This window comes from Pseudorca crassidens, chromosome 11 (assembly GCF_039906515.1).
Source record: "Pseudorca crassidens isolate mPseCra1 chromosome 11, mPseCra1.hap1, whole genome shotgun sequence".
In the NCBI taxonomy this organism is placed as follows: Eukaryota; Metazoa; Chordata; class Mammalia; order Artiodactyla; family Delphinidae; genus Pseudorca; species Pseudorca crassidens.
Window position 1 is genome coordinate 16,321,325 of NC_090306.1, and position 27,194 is coordinate 16,348,518.

The 27,194-nt window shown below is 37.4% G+C and overlaps 1 protein-coding gene across 2 annotated transcripts in view; it reads left to right on the plus strand.

Annotated features, from left to right (window-relative positions):
* Positions 1-27,194, plus strand: part of PDE3A (phosphodiesterase 3A) — a 306,484-nt gene that overhangs the window by 67,502 nt on the left and 211,788 nt on the right. Inside the window, exon 1 of one of the 2 annotated variants that reach the window (XM_067695840.1) lies at positions 2,777-2,853. The exons of the other annotated variant lie outside the window; for it this stretch is intronic. The gene's annotated coding sequence lies outside the window, so the exon portion shown is untranslated. Of the gene's footprint in view, positions 1-2,776; positions 2,854-27,194 lie in introns of those variants that run through there. 2 annotated transcript variants of the gene reach the window in all.

Consider the following 27,194-nt stretch of genomic DNA (forward strand, 5'->3'; position numbering starts at 1 on the left):
ATAAGTATGGTTGTCTGCTCCACTCTGACCTCCACTCTATAAGCAATCCTTGCATAAGAGTTGCTTGTAGAAAAATTGGGCGATCAATTATTTTTTTCACCCTCAGCTCTGTTCTCATTTAACTTGAATTTGATTTGTTCTTCCTTAAACTCAGTATGTCTCACGTAGGAAGTTCGAGGTTCCTACATTGTTAAAAGAATGTAGAGCTTTGATGTTCTTGTGAAGTGTCAATAAAGTACCTCATCTCTGTCGATTTGTTAACTCAGCAAAGGAATATTGAATATTAATGTGACCTTTTCCTTTTCTGCGTTTCAGCTGAGTTTCTGTCTCATACTCCAGCCTTGACTATTTGTTACCCATTCTTGTTCATGACTAGGGCATGTGCCCCAAATTGTCCATGGACCAGGAGGGGAACATGCCTTTGTGATGTTGTAAGTTTATAATGTGTTTCCATCAAACTTCCCTAGAGGCTTTGAATTTGTGTGGTCCTATTGAAACTTTCGAAGAAACCTCTATACTCATCTTTATGTGAGGGAAGGGCCAGAGAGGCTGTTGAGAATTGTTTATAGAGGATATTTGCTAGTTTTTAGTCTGGTAAGGATCACGAGCAGGCAGAGGCGATGGATATAGTTGTGTGCAAAACCAGGCACAATCCCTGTCCTCAGAGAGAGGGTAGCCCAGCGGCAAACACAGGTAAAGTAAATACATATAAAATGTGATGTTTGGGAAAGGGAGGTACGTCATGCTCTGAAGAGCCTATGATAGATTTCTTTCACGAAATGCTGATTGAGCCAAGATCTAAAGGAAGATCAGAAATTACATTCCCACGATAACATGAAGAGTAGGCTTGAAATAAATATAAGCCATTTGCTATCTTTCTCTTACTTGATTAGATATAGTATTTATGTGGTATGGGATATATTGCACTGAGATTACATCTTTTAGATAGTAAAGAGTACTTTTTCATCCGGTGACGCAGAGCAGAGTGTCTCTAGTTGTCCAAAGGATTAAAATATTTAAAACAACTTTCAGTTCACAGTAATATGAAAGAAAGAAAGGAGTAGCATTTTGAAACACGTTTTAATATTTATTACATTGTGTATTGTTATCATAAGACTTCAGTTCTTCATTTGATTTAAAGAATGTTTATGGAGCATCTTCTATATACCAGGCGCTGTTCTGGGTGCTGGGGTCCAGCAGCTAACAAAGCAGAAACGGCCCGGGCTATTAAACTTACACTCCAGAGAGAGCGTCCCTCTGAGAGTTGCCTGGACAGGCAGGCGGTACTGTTCATTTCTCATTCTTTCAGAGCGAATCCCAGTTGCCTTGTCTATTACTGGGGAGTCACTGTGAGATTCTTGATCGTGGAGCATTTTCACTCAGTTACTAACATGGATGATCTGTGGCTGGCATGTGTATTCAGCTTGATCAAAAATATCACTCCGCTGTTAAATCAAATCTTGAGAATCCTAATTCTTTTTGTCTCTTCAGCTCTATTGTCCAGCAGAATCCAGGCTTCTTTTCCAGATTAAAAAAAAAGTCATTTAGGCCGCAGATTGTTCTGAAATAGTGAACCCCAAACAACCCCATACATCACTGATACAACTTTTTTGTTTGTTCTACAACTAGGGGAACAATAGTGTAATAAAAAACATCAAAGAAAACTTGGCTGGGACGTAGGGAGGACTGGCGATGTGAAAGGCAATGTTAAATTGGTTAGACTCTAGACTTGGGGGAGGGTCACAAAATCTGAGTATGATTCCTGGATCTGACTCCTACTAGTTATGAGTTGTCATGAGTCAGTTGCTTAACTTGATCAATCTATTTTCTCCTTTTCTGAAAGAGTAATTACATATATGTTCTCTGCTCAGCTTGTTGTAAGGATCCCGTGAGAACTGCAGATGCTTTTCTATTGTAGTGTAGGTGCAAAGCTAGAAAGGGTCAGATTTCAGGACACAAGTATGGTGTTTTTTTGAACTTTTTTTTTTTTTTTTTTACGATACGCGGACCTCTCACTGTTGTGGCCTCTACCGCTGCGGAGCACAGGCTCCGGACGCGCAGGCTCAGCGGCCATGGCTCACGGGCCCAGGCGCTCCGCGGCATGTGGGATCCTCCCAGACCAGGGCTCGAACCCCTGTCCCCTGCATTAGCAGGCAGATTCTCAACCACTGCGCCACCAGGGAAGCCCCAAGAATGAGATTTTTGGTGCAGAGGGATTTTTGTGGTGTCCCTCAAATCCCATGATGTAGGTAAACGTGGGATAGATGCCGGCTCCTCAAAGGTAGGTTCATGGGTCAGCAGTATCAGCGTTACCTGGGAGCTGCTAAAAATGCAGACTCCCAGTCCCTGCCCTCGATCACTGAATCAAACTCTGCATTTTAAACAAATCTCCAGGTGATTATATGCAAATTTCCTCAAGCACTGGGGTGGACAGATTTCTTTCTTAGTCTATCCTGATCATTCAAAAGACTTCAGGACTATGTAGTGACACTGGCAGCCAGCAGCTGCTGAATGCTTTAGCACCACCTGGGAGAATGGGGGGCGCAGGAGGGTTATGATAGAAAAAATAGGCTGCTTTCTGTTCCCAAGAAACCATCTTAGGGGTCAAAGGTTCATATTCCATTATCAGTCCCCTGAGCCCACCAGTGTTCAAAAATGTTTTTTTCCCAAGACTTTTATGGTGCTTAAGTCAGATTTTTCATATTGGAATAACAGACCCAAAATGACTGGCAGTTATAGTGGCTGGGATTAAGGAGGGAAATATTTAGTCAGAGGAACTGGGCATTTATCAGGAGAGCTGTATGATTTCATCACTGGGATTTGGTTTCTAGTCACCTTTGCTCCCTGAGGACGGTGAGTAAGTGCTGCTTTACTCTGCCTGGTCTAAGTTCCATGAGGCACACATTCTCAGCGACTCGGTATTTTGCAGAAAAAAAAATATATCTTATTCTATTATAAAGGGAAGAATGAAATTGATTGAGATCAAGAGTGGCTTGAATTCTCGATAAAGATCACATGCATGTTTGTAAACAGGAACTAGTTCTTCAGAGTCTATATGAATATTCAGACTTTTTCTATATAATTGCAAATTAATCTTCACTTCCAGTCTTACCAAGGTTTAGGATGAAATAGAATTGAATAAGCTCTTCCCTTAGAACAGCACATTTCTTTGCAGGGTAGATGAAATAATTTTTAATCTTTCCCCTTCTGTAATTACAGTGTTGCAACTTTGCTCTTTTCTTCCCCTTTTTCTTTCTTTTCTGCCTGGGGCCCTGGGTGAAATTTATGACATTTTTTTGAGCTAGATGCTGTGTGATTCTTTTGTGTGTTGATTCCAGGTCTGGACTTTGAAAACAAAAATTGAGAGTGTTGGGTGAGGCGAGGTCAATCAGCTTTAATATTGGAGATGGATAGATGCCTGATGACAAAATTTCAGGCCTTATTTTTCTAATTTTGCTACACCTGAGTGAAATATTGTCATGGCCTGCATTTGGGAACCAGTCCTGTACCTCACTCAGCCTTCACTCATTTATTCAACAAATACTGATCGTGTCCTTACTGTATGCTAGTAAGATTACAGGTGGTAGGCTCAGTGTAGAAAATGGAGGTTTACACTGTCACACAGCTTACGTTTTATCATGGTGGATATCCTTTTGAAAGAGCCCACAACTCAAAAGTTTGAAGTGAACTAAATTGAGGGTTAGCACTCTGTTGCTTATATTAAAGCTTTTTGTTTCAGTTTTAGCTAACCCTCCTTTATATAAAGAAAAAGGATTGTTTTCCCCAGTAAGACTACCAGTCAAACGGGTAATTATTTTATTATAGTTGTCTTCCAAAGCAGACCCGTGCAAGAGTATTGCTCCCATGAAGACTTTTCTTAAGTTCTCCTATAGCTGATTCCACGTAGTCATGAAGGCGTCCTATTATTGGATGTGTAGAATGTTGCTAGAAAGAATTAGTTTCATGTTTTCCAGAGTTCACCAAGTTACTCCTGTTTCTCTTTTAAGGAAGCTCCTAACTCTCCACAGGTGGTAAGCCTTCCTAAAATTTCAGTTTCTCTTTAGCACAACCTGCTCTTGAGTGTTTACTATAAAGGTTTTAACCATGGAATAATTCTCCCTTAAAGAAGTCTGCTGTACATATTGTTAAGGCGGAGTTGTCATGGCTGTTGGGCTGTGTTTGAAGCCAAATACATTTCTCAATATTCCAAGGTTATGTGAAGACACAGAAATAATTATCTTCAGATGTTGACATTGCACTTAGTGTGTTAGTAATATAAGAAAATACGGTTCCAAAGTCATTCATCTCAAAGGCAATGCAGAACTCAGTACGGATAAATATGGTGTGCATTCAGACACGTACTATGGTGTAGAAATCGTAGAGTGATTTAGCTTTCTGTCATATCTTCTTAACATAGGATATGAACTGAGTTAGCATGTTTCCTGTTAACGCAACTACAGTCCAGACATGATGTGCTTTGCTTGCAGCTGAGTTACTGCTTTTAATCACTGAGCCAGACCCCGATTCTTGTATTCTGTCTTGTCACTTAATATGTTTTGCCTTTAAGTCAGCTGCAAAAGTTAAAAAATTAAAATCTCCCCGTAGTTTGAAAATGTAATTTTTCTATAATCGTCCGTAAAATGACGATATGACTTTAAAAGCTTTATCCGTCTCGGGTAGTTTTGGAAGGAAAGGGTTAAGAGCAGTAAGATTTAATTGTTGGAGAGACCAAGATCAAACTGGAAAAATACTTGAAACGTATTTTTGTCCTAACATTTATAGATGACATCCAATATGAACTTCATCTATTTATGTCAGCTTATCTTCTAGTCAATAGCAAGAGGTGAAGCAGGAATGAAGTTTTATTATACCCACAGTAGTGAGTCCTTACATTAATGGAAAGGCAAATTCTTTTCATCTCTTAATAATCATTAATTTTTGACAGTAACATTGGGAGAAAACCAAAGAAAAACTCTGTTGGATGTATAAAGTATTACACTTAAAAAATATTCAGATCACTGAGTATTGTCGATTGCTTATCTTGCAAAGCAAAATAGTTTGATATTACGGTATTGTAAATGCTGTGGGCAAAAAGGAGCATCTACTGAGTTTTTACTTTCAAATGCATATTACTGTCTTTACCTTGTAGTCTTTTAAAAAATTTTTTATTTTATACTGGAGTATAGTTGATTAAAAATGTTGTGTTAGTTTCAGGTATACAGCAAAGTAATTCAGTTATACATATACATGTATCTATTCTTTTTCAAATTCTTTTCCCATTTAGGTTATTACAGAATATTGAGCAGAGTTCCCTGTGCTATACAGTAGGACCTTGTTGGTTATCTATTTTAAATAACTGCAGTATGTATTGCAATGCATAATTTAAAGTGTTTGCAAAGTACAAGAAGTTTATTATATCGTTTAACTATCTGTTTCGAATTATAACTTTAAAAAGAAAATGGGACTCCCTTCCTCTCCGCCCCGCACCCCTGAGACAGATTTTCCATGACAGGATAGTTTTAAACATCAGGATGTTGCATAAGTCAGCCTGGAAAAAATCGGGACAGACAGCTAGCACTGTCTAATAGAACTCTGCTTTGTGACAATATTTTTTTTGCTAAATTAACTATACATAAAATATAATTTTCCTAGGTTTTTGGATATGCTTTCAAAATCAATTGTTTTTTGCTTAGTTGTTTTTGATTATTTTTATTTGGGCATTCTATAAAAATAACAAAAATTTAAAAATCATAGTATAGTGTAAGATCCAAAGAAATCCAGTTAAGCTTTGACTCTCATAAATATGTGAGTACCTACACAAGGGACATTTGAAAGAGTTAACATGTATGGTGAGGTATGAAAAGTTAAAGTGATGTATGTGTCTGTGATACTGCCCGGTTTTTATGTTTTACAAGGAGTATTTAGGACTTCATTTTTAAGCTTTACTTTCCAAAAGACTTAAATTCCAAAGTCATTTGTAATGGAAAAGAAATTGGTTAGATGGCTCTATAATCCCACAGGTTACTTGGCTGGCTCTAAAAAAAGTTCATGGGGTGGAGATTAAAGGTCAAAGTCTATTTTAGAAAATTTGCAGTCAGGGTGGTAAGCAGGAGCTGTTCCCTAAATCCCTTTGGATTTTATTTTATTTTTTATTATTATTATTTTTTAACATACTTATTGGAGTAGAATTGCTTTACAATGCTGTGTTGATTTCTACTTTATAACAAAGTGAATCAGTTATACATATACATATGTTCCCATATCTCTTCCCTCTTGCGTCTCCCTCCCTCCCACCTGGATTTTATTTGATCACTTAACCAAAGAGGCCTGGGCCAGGCTGTATATTTTTCAGGATGCAATGATCAAACTATTGGGCTGGTTGCTTTTCAAGTGCAAATCTATTTCTCAATAATTCCCATCACTTACACAACACCTCTTGAATGCTTGTTTATCACAGCAGACACAAAGGGTATCAAGAGTTTATTTGTTGGTGGAATCGGGGGGAAAAACAAACTGTTTTTCAATGGCTAGTTGTTTATGAAGATTCCTCTCTGCCTGATGACATCTTGAGGGCTATGGGAGTGAAGAATGCTATTTGTACAGTTGTGGAAGATTAGCTTTCTTCCTTTTCTGCTCCTGGAATATAGGAATTAGGGATTTTCCATCAGAGATTGTGAATTTTCCTTTAGGATTTATCATCAACATGCCACGGGATTTTAGAACAGTCAACCTATCTAACCTTTGATTATTTATAGATAAAAGGAAGGAGAAAATTACCAGTTTTGTGAAATAGTTGTTGTTTCTGAACTTTGTGAATAAAAATATTTTATATTGTTCTGTTAAACTTAATCAGGTTATGTTAGAATTGGATCTAATTCCTTAAATTATTCAACAGTGAAGATCAATACATTCAAGGCATTACAACTAAGTACCTTTGGAAATATACATGAATAGATAAGAAGTAATACTAGCTAAAGAAAAATATAATATACCTGGATAGATAAGAAGTACTACTAGCTAAAGAAAACTATAATATACCTGAGAAAAATAAGTTTTATTTTAGGTATCTTTTATCCAGCAGATAGGTTATAATTAAGTGCCATGAAGCAGTTAGAAAATATGTTCTAGCTCAGAATTGGAATCTTTTATTTCCTAGAGATGGGGAGCATTCATTCAGAAAAATCTTTGTGGAGCAGATGGTATTTGAGTTGGATCCCGAAGGGTGAGTGGAATTTGGCAGGTGGAGGCTGGGGAAAGACACAGTCAAAGGCAACATCATTAGTAGAGGAAGAATGAAAAAATATGGTATCAGGCAATAATGGCTTACTCATGTTATGGTCATAAAATGGACTAGATTAACCTGTTAATCCTTACTAAGAACCAGGTACTTTGCTAAAATAAGCATTTACATATATTATTATGTTATTTAAATCTTCATGATAATCCCAAGAAGTAGAATTTTATAGGGAGAGAAACTACGACACCGTACAACTGGTATTTGGCAGAAGTTGAACTTGAAGCTAGAGACTGGGGCCTTGACCACTGACCTCTATTTCATGATGTTGGAGGATGTTTGGTACCACATGAGGACTGTCGTCACTCACGGGATATTTTTGAGCAGGTTGAGTAATGTGTTCTTCTCAATTATTCTTTTTGCCTCATTTCATCCTCCTATTTCCACCCACTCCTGTCTTCAAACCCTGCTTTCAAACTACAGAGAGAAACCTTTGAGAATTATAGATCTGATCATCTAGTGCATTTTCTTACAAGCTTACAGTGTTTGCAGGTCTACAGCATATGTTTCCTGCTCTTTCCCGTGGTGTACGAGGCCCTGCCAATCTGCATAGCTCCATTTGGAACTATTTTCCATTCTCTGAAATCTCCTTGTCTTCTAATTTCTTTATTTTCCTAGGTTAGCACCTCCATCTGGATGCTTTTCTCACCTCTGGATCCTCCATCCCCTTCCACTCTTCTCATTTATTATTAAATATTGAACCACTTGTTAACTTTCTAGTTGATATAACATTTGAAAATTTCTAGACATGCATTTCTACATCAAAATGGAATTTAACTGTCGACACTCCATATTCCATATTAAAATGGCTTTTACAATTGTTTAGTGTAGATTGTTTTTCTTTTTAATTTTTTTTCGAACTTCCAGTGTGTGCGATATCATCACAACAAGGTATGTGTAGTAGTCAGGATAGGCTAAGTTAGGTTGAGGTAACAACAATCACCAAAATTGTAATGACTTATAACAAAAGAGACTTTCCTCTTATTTTCATGTGTCTTGGCAGGAAGACTGTGCTTATTACAGTTACTTCCAAAGGAAGCTCCCCCTGCCATGTGTTTCCCCAATCACAGGGCAAGAGAACGTGGTAAATCACATAATGGCTGTTAGCACTTCATCCTGGGAGTGATTCATGCCACTTGCGAATACATTTCCCTGACTTCACATGGCCTCACTGAACATCAAGGAGATAGGGAAGTACAATCCTGCCATATGGTGGAAAAGTTGGAGGACAAATGGAAATATTTAGTCAACAGCACTGCAAGTGTTAATAATTAGAAATTGTAGGCCAATTCTGTTGAAGCCTATGTTAATTAGCAGTTTGAAAACATGTAGTCAAAACTAGCACTTCGGAAATTAAAACTTAAAAATCCTAAGATGTGTGATTATGCATCTTTCGAAATCATTATTTCAGCTGGAAACATTGAATTTGACGTATATGCTTATACTTAATAAATGTAAGCACTTAATGTCTGGGAAACAAAAACACATGCTAAAACCATCTTGCCCACTGATAATGTCAAAGAAAAAGGCAGTGTCAGAGCAAATAGGTTGAGTTATCCTCGGTTATATATCGTGCTTGAAGGATCCTCTTTTCCGTGATCATCATTTAGAATTCATCAAAGACAGTGAGCCAAGTTTGAAGGAGTCAGAATTCCACATTGAAGTACTCCTGTACAGATTTGTTGAATTTACAAAAACATAACGTTTTTCTTAATATTCATTCTCCTTTGGTTTGTTTTCAGTTGTCAGCACTAATTGACGACCAGCAATTGTAGACATTAATTGCTGTTTATTTCCTTTTGCAAGAAGAAGTTATACAGAAATTGATTTGACGGGCGTTTAACATGGAGAGAAATCTTACTCTATCCTGTGTACGGATATTGTTACAGTATACCACTGAAGTCCTCACCCCTACCTTGACTATCTTCATATGTATGTGAGAGGACTTGGGTGAAAAGAGAAATTAAGAATATAGTTATACCAGAATTATCTGTGAATATTAGCTTCTTAGGAAATACCTCATTATTTTCTGGGATGAATAATGACTGTCAGTGTGATCAAGGATACAAACATAAAATGAGGAAATCCAAAAGCAGTATCTGTGTGATCCACAAAATTTGGCCAGTAATTGCTTTTTCCCGTGTTTTGTTTTTATTGCACAACAAGAATATCTCCTTCCATTTCTTGTGTGTAAGTTAAATATGTCTGAGTAGATCTCTTAGCTTTCTTTTTCTCACAGTAATTGGTCACCATTATCAAGAGATACTTTAGCATAAATTAAGGATTCATGTGGAAATCATAATATTCCGTGAAAACAAATTTTTTTTTTTTTAAAGGAGAAGTGGGCATTGATTGTTGGTCTGCTTTTCTCACCTAGCAGATTTCCTTATGGAACATTCTTCTGCCTCACAGAACATTTGCCAGATTATTCAGTGCTCCCCCGAAGGTCTGCATTTCCATAACCTCCCTAAAGAAGAACTGATCTTGAATGTACCATGTTCATCTCCATTTAGAGGCAGGATCTTGGTGGCAGTGTGAGAGAAGAAAAAGATGGAGGGGAGAACCTGGCAGTATTGGTTTATGTAGTGGAAAGTTAAAGGACAAGAAAACTTTAAAATTATTGAGTACATGAAAATTAAGTTCTTATTCTTGGTAGTGGGATGCAAGTAGAGGAGATTTCAAAGATGATACATCCCGTAATTCCTTTTGTCTCCATTGTGTAATTGAACAGCGAATATTTATCAAGTACCTCTTTGTTTAAGGTCCCTACGGCTAGATTTTCATTTCTGCCCAGCTTTCCCTGTTCTCTTCTCCCCCAGCAGCTCCCAACCTCTGCATCATGAATATCAGTTTTCCATGTGCATTGAATACGTTTCTCTAATAGGCCTCACACCAGTCACTCTTCTGGCACCAGATACATGTGAACAATAAGTAAGCAATACCTCTTAAACTTGCCAGCTCATGCAAACAGCAAAAGAAACACACACAGAAAACAAAACCAGTTGGTTGTATTGGTTTTTATCAGCCCACTTACATTCTGAGGAGTCTAGTCAGTCAGGGAAGTTTATTATTCTAGCTAAATTCACTGACTTTATCCATCAGTCACTACGTTTCCCGTATGTAGCAGCGGGTGTAAGAATATCATTGACTCGGCAACAAATGATTGACATTTACCAGCTCAAAAGTTGCCTCGTGAGTTTTTGAAATTACAGAATGAAAACATTGATCTGAACAATTCAAACCTCACCCCCTTTACTGGTCAGGCTGCGGAAGACATGATTGTAATGAAATGACAGCATGCGCTCAGTGAATTAAAAACCAAACGTGATTTCAGCAAATGAAGGGAAAGGGTGAAACCTGCCTTAAATTGTCTGCCTCAGAGATGGTGAGAAGACTTGGATAGTAAAAGAAACAGGAAGTGTTTTATTATGAACCTTGAGTGTATTCAAAGTAAATCAGTTCATGTTCTACGAAGCAATTTAGGCTCCAGGTTGGAGCCCATGTGGATCAATAAATTTCACACTAAGTACCTAATCTCCAGCCTTAGAAAACATCTCATGCTCTCGCCAGTTGTCAGCAAACCCATCACTACAGCTAGTAAAATAACTCCCAAAGCAAATCCAGGTGGCAGAAATTGCACGATTAGATGGGTGACAAAAGAGCAAAATGGGTAAGTTATACAACATCGTTTCCATTGGACCCCACGGTACACTGCTTCCATTAGAAACAACTAGAAGTCTAGAGGTAAAGCCTGGCATTAAATTCTCCAGTTGTTGCAGGAGTAAAGTGTTAACAGCTGTGCCTGGGTGCTTTTCCCCTGCTTTGTCCTGGAAATACTTAACCATTTCGGAGGAACTGATGACATACCTTGGGAAAAAGATTTCTCTACCATATTGTGCAAATCCGTGTAAATCTTCCCATTTTTTCCCCCTTTTCAGAGTTAAGTCACACAAGTATCTGTAAGGCTTTTCCAAATACTTTGTTAAGCCTGAAAAACATTTCCCCCAAACTGACAGCATTTCCAAGTGGCTGCTGATTACAGCCAAATGTGAGAATGTATGCACGTATGGAGGGAAGCCAGTTTTTAAAACGCGGGTGGCAGTGTCTTTCCCTAAGACTCAGGATGCTTTCCACAGTACTGGGGAACATCAGGGATCAACTTGAAATTCTTTAGACGCAACAAGGTTTGGAAAGACCACGGAAGATGTGAATATGGCCTCATCTTTTATTTCTCACTGACGGCATAAATGCCTTCCTTGCTGGGTTGTTTATTGTTTCTTCCAGATGATCTTTGCCTACTCAGACCATGGAGTATGGAGTCATTGGCCTGTACTCATTTTTTCCTTCCTGGAGGTATAAATAGACTGATGACGCCCAATGCTCTCTGCAGTCTGCATCATTCATACCGTCCATCTCCTTTCTAGGTCACAAAGCTTTTAGAAAAAATCAGCAGCAGTAGCAGCATGTGAGAAGATGAGCATATGACCCCTTCCTCTCACTCAAAGCAGTGCCTCTGATAGCATCCAGACAGCAGTGTGTGGAAACATGCCATATGGGTGGCTCAAGAGTATCAGAGGGAAAAACAGCCATTCTTACCAAAGAGCTTAAAAATAGCATTTTCCTCTCCACCCCTTCTCCCCGACATGCCTGAAATGAAGCCCTTTCCATCCAAAGCATAACAAGGGATTTGTACTTTGTGAGAATTTGAAGAGCCTGCCCTTCCGCCTACGACAATACATATCTGCTTTCTTCCTTTGTCCAATCACATAAGCTCCCATCATGAGAAAATGTCCCTTATTCCTCTTTCCTCTCCAGTAACATAAAAATGGTCATCCATCCATCCAGTCATTTATTATGGAGTGCCTCCCGAGCGGGGAATAGTGTATTGACTGTTTTAAGATGGGGTATGGGAGGAACATTATTCTGTGCTCTCCTTCAACTTCTTTGCTTTACTTGTGAACTCTGATCTCGAATCCAGCCCTTCCCAGGAGGGTTAATTGCTGGAGATCATCTCACTTTTTGGGTAAGGCTGGGAACAGGATTGGCAAGCAGCTGGGACAGTGCCCTTAAGTTTGTGTCCCAGACCCCAATTATTTATCCCTTGATTTTCGGTCTGTCAAAACTTTTTAGTGACCGTTAATTCTCTCTTTGAGTAAATATTTATTGAGTGCCTACTATGTGCCAGGCTATTCTAAGCATTTCAAAAACCAGTTAACAAATAGGTAAAGCCTCTGTTCACTTTCAGTTTCATTCTAGTAGATCATGTCTCAGGTGGAATCAGTGCTGTGAGGGAAAATCAAGCAGGCTGAGTTGTTTTTTGCTAGGTAGGGATGGAGCACGTGTACTGTTTTTATAGGATGTTCAAGAAAGATCGAACTGATACGGCGACTGCTGCTTCTCTCAGGGGGACAAGCCATGTGCACATCTGGGGGAGGGTAATGCATTCCAGGCAGAGAAAATGGTAAGTGTAAATGTCACAGGTGAGGGTGCAGCCTAGGAGCAAAGGCAAGAATGGTGTGACAAGTGGTCATAGATGAAGCAGTGGGACATCCGTGGAGGCCCTTGGAGGCCATGTTGAGGCCTTTGGATTTTATTCTGATCTCAGAGGAGTGGCATGATCTGACTTGCTTTTCAGAAGAGTAACGTGAAGCATAGACTGTAGCTGGGCAAGGGTGGGCATGTGCTCGTAATTTGGTGAATATATCAAATGTATTTCTATGTCAAAGGGAGACGCATGTCAAAATTTTGAGCCGGTCGGGTCTTGCTAGGGGGTAAGAAGTGTAGCCTAACAGCAAAGTGGTGTCTAGAAAAAGATTGAATGTTTACTTGGGTACATTAGTATCCGCCTTGGACTTTGAGAACATGTTTAAGGCAGGATACAGTTTTTAATTCAAGCTGAGTCAGAGTATGAAGGTGGAGAGCCCAGTTACCTGCAGAGAGGTGTGTCATTTTTACAGAGCTCGCCGTTTAAATCTAGAATTTAAATCGAACCTTTTTATCCCTTCCAATATGTCAGCAAAAATTCTAGTATTTGGAAGTATGCCTTGATACTTGAAAAAGGCTGTAGAGGGCAGAAGTAATTGTGAAATATCAGGTATTTAAGAACATGGTTCAAACCTCCAGTCCGCAGGGAGTTTGCAGACCTCAGTGTATTCACAGCTTTCCTAGGCATTCTTCAGGGGTCTCTAATTCACCTACGACTGGCTTTTAATTTCTTTTCTAGAAGAAAGGACCAGTGCTTTCTGAATGTCAGTAGTAACCAAAGCAAAAGGGAATTCATTTCTTTCTCTTTAATTTCACCACTTACATGGCCCCCTGGTGTCTAGACTTTCCTCACATACAAAACTAGAGTGTTGAAGAATATATATATATATATAAATATACATATATATATATATAAAACTGAATCACTTTGCTGTACATCTGAAACTAACACAGCATTGTAAGTCAATTATACTTCGATAAAAAAAGAATAAAAACCCTAGAGTGTTGGACTTCATTTGGAAATGTTCATATTTTTGGGGAAAATTTGTGCCTATAATGCATTAGCAGTTGAACATAATACAGAGACTGTTTAATTCTGTGTCTCTTCCCTTCCTCTTGTGTGCTACACTCACATGTATTCGATTTCTTGTGACCTTGCTCTGACCTGCCCGACAGGGCCCTTCCCCTGCTGAATCTGCCTTGTCCTTCCCTGTGTGTGAACAGTCTTCTCTCTTATCACCTGTGAACAGTGCTCCTTCAAGGGTCAGCTGAGATATTACTTCCTCTTGGAGTGCTTCCCACATTCCCAGCCTCAAGTTGAACGTTATTGCTCCCGAATCATGGGCGTCCTCCATGCTTATCAGATGAGTTCTCATACGGAGCTGGAATGGTTCACATGGACTAAGCTGTGCAAAGGCAAGAACGGTCTCTATCTTGTTCATTATTCTTGTTCTTGGTGCCTGGTTTCGTGTATGGAACACAGCAATCCATAAATGCCTGTGTATAATTGAATCAAAATAATTTTTTAAAATTTGGAAGTTGGGCTTCCCTGGTGGCGCAGTGGTTGAGAGTCCGCCTGCCGATGCAGGGGACACGGGTTCGTGCCCCGGTCCGGGAAGATCCCACATGCTGTGGAGCGGCTGGGCCGGTGAGCCATGGCCGCTGAGCCTGCGCATCCGGAGCCTGTGCTCCGCAACGGGAGAGGCCACAACAGTGAGAGGCCCGCGTACCGTAAAAAAAAAAAAAAAAACTAAAATTTGGGTATCCATTGTTGTAATATATAAGTCCCTCCCTTACCTGGTCATCAATTTGATGGTATTAGAATTGAAGTCAACTTTGATATCTACCTCTCCTGTCACCCATTCATTAAATCATTCACCAAGTTTTGACAGTTTTTCTGTGCAGTATGTTTCTGAATGGCCATCCTCTTCTCATTGTCCTAATTAAGGTCCTTGTTTTCTTTGCCCATGGGTAAAATAAGTTGGGCAGATGCTGGTTAAGCAGTTCATGGCTTGATTACCATGGGATTTGACAATACCTTTAATGAAGGAGCATTGTAAATATCTACAGGAGGACTATGGGACACAGCATTTCCTACATATATTTAATCAGAGAATCATTTTTAGTCTCAGAGCATCTGATGTGGTTAATGATCTGCAGAACTTACCTGGGGAAATGCTGGGAGAGACTGGGAAGAAGCAAACTACTCATCAAGGGCTCAGGATCGTTTGACTTTAACTTAATGACGGTCGTCAGCCGTCAGTCAGCAGCAAACACACGGAAAGGAAGCACGCCTGACCTCTGCCACTGATGACCTCTGACCTTACACTCCCTCGGTAGCTTGTACCAGTTTACCTTGTTTAGGTGATGGGCTCCAAACAGGGAAGCACGCACCTTATTCACCAGCTAAAGACATTGTTGTTTCTTCTCACAGTGCTGTGGACTGCCTGCTTTCCTTGGTGCTGTCTTGGTAAGATTTTAAAGAGGTGACAGCCTCTGTCTTCAGGCGCCTTTAGAAAAAATACCGTGGTCCTTTTATTCCGTGCCTGCCCGCATCATTGGTTTGAATCAGCAGATGAAAGGCATTTAAAAGCCAGCCTGAAGAAAGTTGGGTGGAAGGCTTATGGGCTTTTGTTTCCCAAATTTGTAACTATAGATAGATCTCTCTCTATGTCTGTCTGTCTATCTGTCTGTCTCTCCATCCCTCCCTCCATCCATCCCTCCATCCATCCATCCATCCTTTCACTTAGAGTAAAGATACATAGGGAACAGAAACTATGGAAAGAGGAAATCATGAATTGTCAGAGTATCTAAGAACTAAGTAAATTAGAAAATTCAACTTTTTTGGTTAAAGAGGCCAGAGAGGAAAGCCTGTAAAATGTTAGATACTTTTTGCTCTTGTTTGGAATTTAAATCGGGATCATATTCAGGAAACCCTGTTGCTGATACATTGATTATCCAATTGCACTTGTCCAGTTGCTCAGGGTACCAATTTTGGCATCATCCTTCCCACCTCTGTTACTCTTAACATCCCACATCTGATCTATCTGCAAATCCTATTCCACCCAACTTCAAAGTATAGCTAGAATCTCACCACTTCTTACCACTTACACAGTTACCGCCCTGGTCTCAGTCACTGTCATCTGTTACCTGTGTTATTGCAATAGCCTCCTAAAAGGTTTCTGCTTCCGCTTTTGCTTCCTTATAGTTTATTCATCACATGGCACCAGAACTAATCCTTTGAAAGGTGAGTCAGATCATGTCATTTCTGTGCAATCTTGTGATTGCCTCACCTCTCATTCAGAATAAAATTCAGTGTTCTTCACACAGCCAATGAGCTCGGCTGTGACCTGCCTACCTGCTGTGTCCTTGACCTCCTCTCCTAGCACTTTCCTCATTTCTCCTCTCCTCACATCAGCTCTTTGCCCTTGTTGGAACTTGCTGAGCCTGTCCTTGCCTCAGGGTTTTTGCACTTACTGTTTCTTCCGCCTGGACAGTTCTTCCTTTTAGTATTCACATGGTTTATTCTTTGATTTCCTTGAAGTCTCTGCTCCAATTTTCCTCATCAGTGGGGTCTGCCCCAGATTGTCTTATTTAAAGACATTAATACACACTGACCCTCATTACTCTGTCTTTACCTGACTCTGTTTTCTGAATTGTTCATATACCCCTTGTCGTATGTTATTTTCCTATTGTCCATCCGCTTCAACTGCTCCAGCCTCAATAAGAGGAAGACTTGGTTTATCTTATTCGTGCCTAAGAACAGTGCTTAACAGGGTTCCCAGCACATAGTAGGCAAGTGGCCGATGCTTGCCAAATAAATGAAGATGAAAGAATGCATGGGTGAGCCATCTTGCTTGTTCTGGCACTCAACATTTACTGAGAAATGGTAAGCTGCTTTTAAATAAACCCCTGTCATTGCTGTATGTTTATGCTAAAACTGGTAAGCTTTCTAATTATAAACACATAGGTAAACATCTTATGAATTGTTGCTCTCCTGTTTCTTCTGTGGCATAAGGGGTGAGCAAGTGTTTCAAAATGCTGAAAATGTTGGAAGAAGGAAATAGAAAGTAGAATAATCCATTCAGATGTTACCTCTTGAATCTGCTTGACCACATTTTAGAAACTCTTCCTGTGTGATTTACCTAAATCTTTCCTCAATCAAAGCATCATAGATCCCTGTAACATTTCTATCAGTGTAACGTTTTCAATGATAAAGAAATTGGCAGTTGACCACAAAAGATGATTTTTCTTTCCTGTGATGAAAAACACTTGGAGGAAAATATGAAAAATTATGGGTTAACTAAAATTTAACTGCCACTCTAAACAGTATGTTCAGGACACCTTGACAAACTGTAGGTGATTATCTTCTCTAACAGGCAGAGAGAGAGAGTCTACACTTCTGAACAGACAGAAGTGGAGACATTTACTATGTTCTGCCCCATATAAATTTGCCAAATGACAGCAGTAAGTCATGTAACTAAAATACAGAAGCAGGTAGAATTTTAAAGCACTGAATTTAGTAGTGTTTTTTCTAAATTTGGTAGTCTGTTCTCTGGGAGTTTGTTTGCTTATGTAATGTATCACATCATCAAAGAAGAGATATTTTGCAAACAAATTTGGGGAGGATTTAATACAATATGCATTTTAACATTTGAACCATGATGTCTATACCTTAAAGTTAATTTCTTAGGAAAATATATTTCCAAAATTTTTTTGAAAACATACATTTCTCTGTGCTGTAAGGTGAAACAAACCTTACGTAACCGCAGTTGAAAGCTGTAAAGCTAAACCAATTTATAAGTAAAAGGTCAGAGTTGGAGCAATTAAAAACATGACAAGTTTAGGACCACACTGTTGATATATTGGTAATAAAGAATCCTTACCAAAAATTTAACTGGAAATTCAATTAGCCATGTGTGTGTCCATGGGTAGACTTGGTCAGCATTGCGTGGTAGTTGAACAGCTGGTGTATTGGTTATTTCAGTTTATTAATATAAAATTTTAATGGTCCTTTATAATTCCCTTCTTTACAGAGTCACACTTAGTCACAGGTATGGATTTGCCAGCTAGAATCAAACAAAGGATTTGTACTTTTGGATGAGATTTCCAGCTGAAGACCATTCTGGAAATGTTCTCCCTCCCTGACTGGGCATGGAGATGCTTTTGTCAATTAAACTTAGTTTTTGCTTTGTCCTCCCTTGGCCTGAGTTATGGATGCCATAGCCTGCTTCCCAGGACATCCTTTTAATCCCTTTTATAAAAGCTACTCGATCACTTCATTGCTAGAGATGCCTCTACTTTCAATAAAAAAACAAACAACAAAAGAAAAGCAAAAAACAAACCAGAAATTCACATAGGGATAAAATCTCAAGTAAATTCTGATAAAGGACTTGAGTGAAGAAGGAATCCTCCTCCTAATATGGAGAGCACTACAAGGAAACGATTCTATTTTCTAATTCTGAGAAGGAAGTGTTTTTTTTTCTTTTCTTTTGTTTTTAATAATAATAATTCTATATTTAGACCTTAGATTTATATTGGCAGCCTAGATTTCTTTAGGCCTCCCAATACTATTATACTTACAGTATTTCACTTATGAATTGAAATAAAGTGTACATGAACTAAGGGAATGTATGTATATATGTATGAGTTTGTGTGTGTATGTACATGCATACATATAACACACATGTTACATATATATATACACACCTTAATTCATGTATGTTTTGTTTTATGCGTTTAGGAGATACTATAATTTTCTATACATATGCTTTATATATAAATTATTATATAATTATATATAAGTTATAATACTGTCCTCTATAATACCTAAGTGGTAGGTCCAGAATGGAACACTGGTTTCATAAACTCTCAACACACCTGGAAGAAAAGGATGTAATGTCTCTATTCCAAGGTATTCTAAGGGTTAATCTACTTTTGGCAGGTTAAAGGTTAGGACATTTTATTATCTGAGTTCTTATATCTGTTAAAAAATAACTTACAATGTCATTAAATTTGTCATAGTTGGTTTATGGCAATGCTGTAAAATTTTTATAAAAAGCACTTCTAAACTATGCCCTGACTTAATGAGTAAACATGTCAGATAAATTACCATTTAGAAGAGCTATTCTCATTTCCCCAAAATTGCTGTTTCCTGACCCCATCTTCTCCACACGTTTTCACAGTGTTCTTCGTTTATACGGTTGGGTATTATGATCATTCTGGTGATGCCGTTGGAGATTAACTTTACTAACTCACAGATGTGATCTTTGACCTCTTTTCCTTCAAAAATATTTCCAGATATTCTTTTCCTTCTGGATTTCAGGAACTTGGATATTTTAATCTGTTAGTGAATTTTCATCTTCCTGTATGTGCTCATCTTCACATGGATGGATTTATGATTTACAAACCAGTTAGCTGTGCTCTTGCAGAAGTCCGAAGGGCAATGCCTGCTGATTTTGTAGCTTTGTTTCAAGGTTGTCAGTACTTCCGGAAGCCCTTCTATGGGTGGCCTTTTATATTAGCGATCCCACCTGGTATTTCCATTTCTGTTCAATGTAGTATTGAATTTGTTGCCACTGTTTTAATTTTTTTCAAAAATAGTCCTTTGATTTATCTGGAATTTCATCAATTGTTATAAACATTAACTTCAAAGCATATTTGGGGATGAATATGTGATGTTGGGAAAATCTGTTTATTTAGACATGAGTGAACTGAGTTATAGTTTAGAAATGGCATCTGGCCCGTATCTTTCTCCCACTTTCCTGCTAATGCCCCCTGAGAAACAAAGGAAAAGATATACGCAGAAAACTGTGATTGACATTCAACCTATTGCCTGAATCTGGGAGGATTTTTCACTAGCTATAAGGAAGACAGAACTGGAATGAAACTCATAGTACTTCCCCCAGTTTTGCTCTACTTGTCTGAAAGTAAATAAGGAAACGATCTGTCTTTACTAAGATTCAGAGACATACAGCTCTTTTTTTTCCTTTAAAATTTTTTTGTATTATTTATTTTTAATTTGATTTTTATTTTACATTGAAGTATAGTTGATTTACAGTGTAGTTTTAGTTTCAGGTGTACAACAAAGTGATTCAATTATACATATATCTATTATATTTCAGATTCTTTTCCCATGTAGGTTATTACGGAGTATTGCATAGAGTTCCCTGTGCTCTACAGTAGGTCCTTGTTGATTATCTATTTTATATATAGCAGTGTGTATATGTTAATCCCAAACTCCCAATCTATCCCTCCCCCCCTTTCCCCTTTAGTAACCATTAGTTTGTCTTCTGAGTCTATATCTGTTTTGTAAATAAGTTCATTTGTATCATTTTTTTAGATTCCACGTTTAACTGAGATCATATGATACTTGTCTTTCTCTGACCTCACTTAGTGTGATAATCTCTAGGTCCATCCATGTTGCTGCAAATGGCATTATTTCATTCTTTTTTATGGCTGAGTAGTACTCTGTTGTGTATATATGTACCACGTCTTCTTTATCCATTCCTCTGTGGATGGACACTTAGGTTGTTTCTATGTCCTGGCTATTGTAAATACTGCTGCTATGAACATTGGGGTGCATGTATCTTTTCGAATAATAGTTTTGTCTGGATATATGCCCAGGAGTGGGATTGCTGGATCATACAGCAACTCTCCCTTTAATGTTTTCTTATTAGTGAAATAATATATAAAGAAAAGATCATGTATCGATATAATTTGACTATAAATAGATTGTTTTACATTTTAGAGTTTGTTCTTCATATTTGTGTTGAATGTGCTTTGTGCGTATATTCACATATAAATATATACTGTTTCCAAGATTTGGTAGCCTTAACCAAAATATATACATCACAACTTTCCAATTTAATGCCAGTCATGATAGGAAGAGAATATCTCTTTGAATTGCATTGGTTTTATTGTGTATTAGTAGTGCCCATTCAGAAAGTCAGAACCCACTTTAATATAAGTAGCTAGAGACTGAATGAAAGGAATCAATTACCTTGATGCCAAAGGGAGAGAAGGGTTGCTGCCCCCAAATCAGAAAGCTGTTACCACTCAGGGCTAGAGGCCAGGAAAGTGCATTTGAGACTGAGTTGCTGGGGGGAGGGACCGCTGCTTTTGCCGCTACTGTTGGAACAGTACTCATGCCACCGAGTAGGCCCTGAGGAGCCCAAACTGCTAACATTTCTGCCGCAAGGAGGTTGGAGGCCAGTCACTTGCAGTGGTTCACAGGAGCGCTCTGCCGCTGTTTTCTCACTTAGAAATAGAAACAAAAAAATAACTTCTCCTTCCTTCCACCTTCAAATTCCTAACCAGTGCCTCGTTTGGCAGAATCATTTATTAAAGCAGAATATTGCTAGGAATGAACGGTTGGAGAAATAGGATGCTAACAAGAAAGAGAAATGTACTTCTCTGAAGCACCTCATGCATAGTTTATAAGAAGAATGCGATACAGAACAATTTAAATCCTGGTTATGAGCGAGATCTTCAAGCTTTTGGAGGAACACGAACATTGTTACTGTTAGGGTAGAAGTCACGTAACAATGCTATTTTCATATTTCGATATGGAAAATAATTTTAGTAGTTTTCTCAGGATTATTACCAACACCCCTTTAAAACATCTGCTACGTGAAAAGATGACTTCGGCCGAATTAACTTTGAGACTGTATCACTCATCAGTTTAAGTAGGGTCGTGGGAGTTGACCTCAGAGGTGTTCTTTGGTTTTCATACCTGTTTTTGACTCACTGCTCCCTTTCACTTCCAGCACTGTCCTTTCTCAGACACTCAGATCGCAGATGAATGCCAGTGTGTTATTAGTTTAACCATCATCATTCTTGATCAACTATAACTTTAACTTTTATCTCAGTAATTCGTGTCTCGTGTAATATACTATGGTATTTCTTGAAATGTAGAGTCCGTATCAGCGGTCGTATAAAAGATTGTTTTAGATGCAACTAGAAATCCTTACAGATACTATGTGTTTAATAAGTTATTTGCTTTTCAATTCTGTTCAAATATTTCTGGTTAAAGAAAGGGAGCAGATCTCAGTTTGGTGCTGGTATGCCTTCAGCACGCCTCCAACACTTAACTGATCTCCCTTTGTAAACAGGCCTTGAGAGTGTTTTTCAGGGAATAGCATCTTGCTGGAATGTTGCGGCCTGACATTGTTTCTCATTGAATTTAGTTTTATGGCACATTTCTACTTATATCAAATGTTACCGAGTCTCCATTTAAGTAGTGATATAAAGTTTTAAAAAATAAATTCAATTGAAGAAAATTCCAACTTAAGTGTACTATATTATGGGTGGTTAGTCCATAATATGGTAGAATCACGAAGGTGATTGCTATGTGAATAACTTAAATTTTGGAGACGGTGATACATAGTACATTTACTTCCATCTTTTCCTTCTTTCTAGTTACTTTTATGTAAAGATACAAAGCATAAGAGGATACACTTATCTTGAAAAGCAAGATTACTACAGCACACTGAAACCTTATAACTGGTAGCTTCTCTTTTAGACATCCACGTACTTTTTCAGTTCCCACTAGTTGAATTGTATTTTTACCGAGCATTAAATGTATTTGTTCCCAAACTTGCTTTAAAAAAAAAAGATTGCAGCTTTGAAGGTGAAACCATCATTTTTACCTAATTTCTTCCATAAGAAACCTATTAAAAGGGTTCAACCCAGTAATTAAAAGGGATGACGATGATTATTGATTAATGATTTCTTAAAACCACAATTCCTATTCAGATAACCTTGTAGCAGATTTAAACTAACTTTGACCAGTTGGTCCACCAAATGAACAAAAGGCAGGTATGTGTCAAAATGTCAGTTTACAAGTTTTTAATACTGTGTCTTATTCCAAAAGTGGTTTATTATTATTTATCTACAATATAATGTATCAAAATATAGATAGTATCAGAAGATTTTTAAAATAGCAATTAGAGTAGGAATAAAAGGAATGTTAAAGGCAGGAAAAGAGAGGAAGTACTTTTGCCTTCTCACTGCTGCATTTCTCTACTTTGGGGGCTATGTATATAAGATACAGTCTATATCGCCACTAAACAAGAGTTATCACCAGTCCTGGATCTCACCTGTGACTTGTAATTTTAGGTAGAAAATATATTAAAAGTATTACTTGACAAGTACTTAACTCCAGAATTCCCAAATCAATTTTGAACATCGGAAAGTTTGAAAACTAAACTACTCTTTGGTTGTTTATGAAGATTAGAGTTAGGATCAGTTGTCTTATCAGAAGTGTATCCTTCTCCTCAAGGTTGCCCTACACAACATTCTGATTTCTTTGGTTCATTATTAATTTTAGTTTGGGTTAAATTTTTTTTAATGTTTAAAAAAATTATTTGAAAAATTTTCAACATTTCCCCTTATTCTCAATTTACATTAGTTAAACATTTATGTCAGGCGGTCTTACAATTCGGTATTCATTTAGTTAAAAAGCTCTGGTAGGAGAGTAAAATTTGTATTCTTATCATACTCAAGATAAATTTTCTCGGCTATAGTACGTTATCTATGTCCATCTGAAAATAAGAATGAGAAGAGCTGCTGTTGCCTCCAATCAGACCTTTCGAGAAGAAATATGTAAGAAGTTTACAGGTAGTGTAAGTTCCAGGCATCAAAATTGTTATAGTACACAGAGCCATAGACTAGGAGTCAGAAGACTTTTAGCTTATTGATGGCAGAGCTGGAGATGAATAATGTCATCTTTCTCAATCTCCATTCCTACATCTGTGAAATGAAAAAAATTATCTTTTCCTTTTCTACCTCAGTGTGCTATTTGCAGTGTTAAGTATGTTGGTAAGTAATTTATATATGTTTTTAAAACTCCACATAAATATGTTAAATTTTTATCTCTTGCTCAAATTTTGGCTCAAAGCTCTATGCCTTATTTCTAAGCCTATTGTAATTTATTCTCAGATGAAGAATCAGCTATGCCTATGATAAATAAATCAAGAGGTAGCAGTTCATGTATGTCAGTGAACAATCTCTAGAGCTACAAATATGTAGAATTAGGAAACATTCCAATGAATGTTGGGGATGAATGATGGGAAACATCAAATATTCTCAAAGGTTAATGGCTTTACTCTTGTTTTTAATTTTTACATTTGTTTCAGTACTTGCCCAGAGTATTTTGAAATAGTATATTTTCTAATTATAAAAGTAGCCTTTATTCACTGAGGAAAATGCAGAAAGGCATCAGGAAGGGGACAAAACATCACACTTATTCCCACTACCCCGGACCTAGACACTGTTAATATTCTACCATAATTCCTTCCATTGTGTGTGTGTCTGTGTGTATTGTTTGTGTGTGAGCATGTGTATGTAGTTCTTGTTTTAGTCTCTTTAATTTTACAGATAAGGACCTTACTAAATAAACAGTATATACATTTTTGTAGCTGGGTTTTTCAATTCATTTTCTTTTCTGAAAAGCAGAACGATTTTATATTTATTTCTGCCTAGTTTAGGTTGTTAATGATGATATTTACTCATGCTTTTATGTTCATTGGTAATTTGATGTAACAATCATGGTTCTGCACTTGCCACTAGATGGCTCTGTTCTTGGAGTGACTGTTTCTAAAAGTGTGCCCTGTATTAATTACTTTGAAATGATGAGAACTTTCATTGGTCTTAGCATTATATTAAACATACACAAATGTAATTGCACTGATGTAGGCTTGTGTTATTTTAAATGGTATTTCAGTAGACCCACAAATTTAACATACCCCCTTCAAAATGGGAATTTATGTACTTAGAAAACAATGTATTCACCTAACAGAGTCCACTGCCACTTAGTAAACCGATACCTGAAATATTTTTTCAGGGTTCGCTTTTTAAATCTATAAGTGTAATATTGAGTATATTGAGTATAATGTAATATTTGTCCACTAATCAGCTGATTTTCATCATAATTTTCCCTTCTGTACTTCATTATAGTGACAGTGTAATTTGGTAGGCCCGTGAGATACATATATGTAAGATTTTATTCTGCATGTTTATAATTGTAAGATGTTTACTATGGGTTAAATCATAATTACTTGCAAAAGCTATTTGTTTTTGTATAGGCCCTAAAGCTCATACCAGAATAGTGTGCAATGCAAATTTTCTTTGTTCTTCAAGACTGGACTGTAGGACTATAAATGGCTGATCTGCCATCGAATGAAATGAAACATAAGGGCACAGACCTTAGTATCTCATGTGTGAATAAGTTCTGGTCTTTAAAATGGGTTATTCAAAAGTCTCCAGACATGCCTGACTAATTACCATCAAACCTTGTCTCATAGGGAGTAAATCAGATATTTTCAGACACGTGCTTTCACCACATTATGAACCTATTAAGTATCATACACCATTTATACCATTAAGCACATATCAGTATTATTAAGAAGCAGTTAATAACATATGATAATGTAAAAGAACCTTAAAAGAAATGAAAAGCTTAGCCATGACATGTAGGTTCTTTGTGTGTCACTGTTTACTTCTGTGTTTTTAGGTTCATGATGCCCTCTTTATTCAATTTTTTTTAGAAATTTGAAACAACATATAGCTTATTAAAATTCTGGGTGTTTTTCTTAGTTCATCAAACCTTCCTTTATGCACATAGAAGTGAATAAAATTGGAGGCTACTCTCCAGTTTCTTCTCTTCATTAACATTTCATTTTCCATTTCTACAGTGTATGTATTGATATTTCAAGCATAGAGCCGCCTTTACACTAGTTCATATTAAGTTGTAACATTACACATGCCTACAACTCTGATATGATTCCCTTTCTACTAACCCCCCAAGCTAAGTCCTTAAATGTTCTAGAATGTTAAATATCTTTACTACTTTTATTTATAATTTGAAAAATGGCCACATGTCCTGAATAAAATAGTCAATAAAATTGAAAATCCTGGAGATGGATAAAATGGGAAAGCAGATAGGACAAGTGGTTCCTACTTCTTAGAACTTGAGAAACTATATTGAAAGGAATGTACCAGAAGAAGAAAGCATGATAAATAATACAGATATATGCCAAAAATATTACTCATCTGAGATGTCCCTTTTTGAGATTTTAAATCATTAAGAAACCGCGTTTAAATGGAAGTTGTATAGAGGCCTTTGCTGTGTGTAAAGAGCCAGTGAACTAAGTCAGCAGGTTAAAACCTGACCTTCTGGCCCGTTTATTTTTCTCTCTTCTGCCTCTTGAAAAGCATGTTCCCTAGAGATCCATCCGAATAGTCACTAGGAGTCCTGAGGCCCCACCCTCTGTCCAGGACACTGAACTGTGTTACACAACAGGGAAATTGCTCCCAGTTCAATCTTTGACAGCCAAACTCTTGGAAGTCAAGCAAAGCAGCAGGATGTTTCTGTGACGCCCAAACACTTTACCCTGACAGTTATGATCTGTGAGTGAAACTCTTTCGTAAATGAACAAGTAAACGAGGTTTTAAATTTTTTTTCATTTTATAAAGCGTACCAGCCAAAATAAAAAGCTCTGTCATTAAGAATTCTTGTTTAGTGGGAAGTAATAATTCTCACATGATCCAATAAGAGGAAGAGGTAGCATTTGGTGAACCATCTAATAAAGGGTGCTGAGTTGTATTTAGGTGACTATAATGTGATATAATGATTGGCCATGATTAATGCTTTGAACCTGAATGCTTTTTTTTACTTTAAGTGTCACTTTAAAGAAATTATTATAAGACTAAATTATGACTAGTACATTATTTTGAAATGTCTCATAATAAGAGGCCATTTTGTTTATTTTTGTGTTTCTGGCTCTGTTTCTGAGTAATAGATGCTCTAGACAAGTCCAATCTCAATATAGAAATCCATCTATTAACGATTACCTGATTGTGGCTTTGTGTGTGAGAGATAAAGTTTGAATTTTAGGATAAAATGTTTCTTCCTCTTTCTCCTCCTTAATGGTCACCACCTGCTCCAGTTACTAACGGGATCTGTCTTTCTCCATCAGTCATTTTAGTTTGAATGGTGGAATGAGAACTTCAGTGTGTGCTTCTCATCCTGTGGTTATGAGGGTAAAAAAATAAATGGTCATTTGAACTCCAGACTTGAGTTCAAAATTTGCTGAAATAGGCACACATTTCATTCGCTTTTTGGAGACTTCTTTGTTTTTCTCATTATTGAGTGGGCAGCTTTTTTTACATGTGCCTTCCAAAGTTTTTTCTTTGTTGTTGAACTACTTGACCTGTGTGTTATTTTAGTAAGTATACTCAATTTTTATCTAATTGGGAGTAAAAGAAGACAGCTGGTAAACATAAATTCTAAGTTGTTGGTTGTGTTCATCTTTCAGAAAATTCTGATTGTAGAAATAGCAGATAGACTTGGCTAAAATGATTATGTGAGATCTCTGGAAGAAATTCTTTAAGGAAGCAGATAAAAGAGATCAGT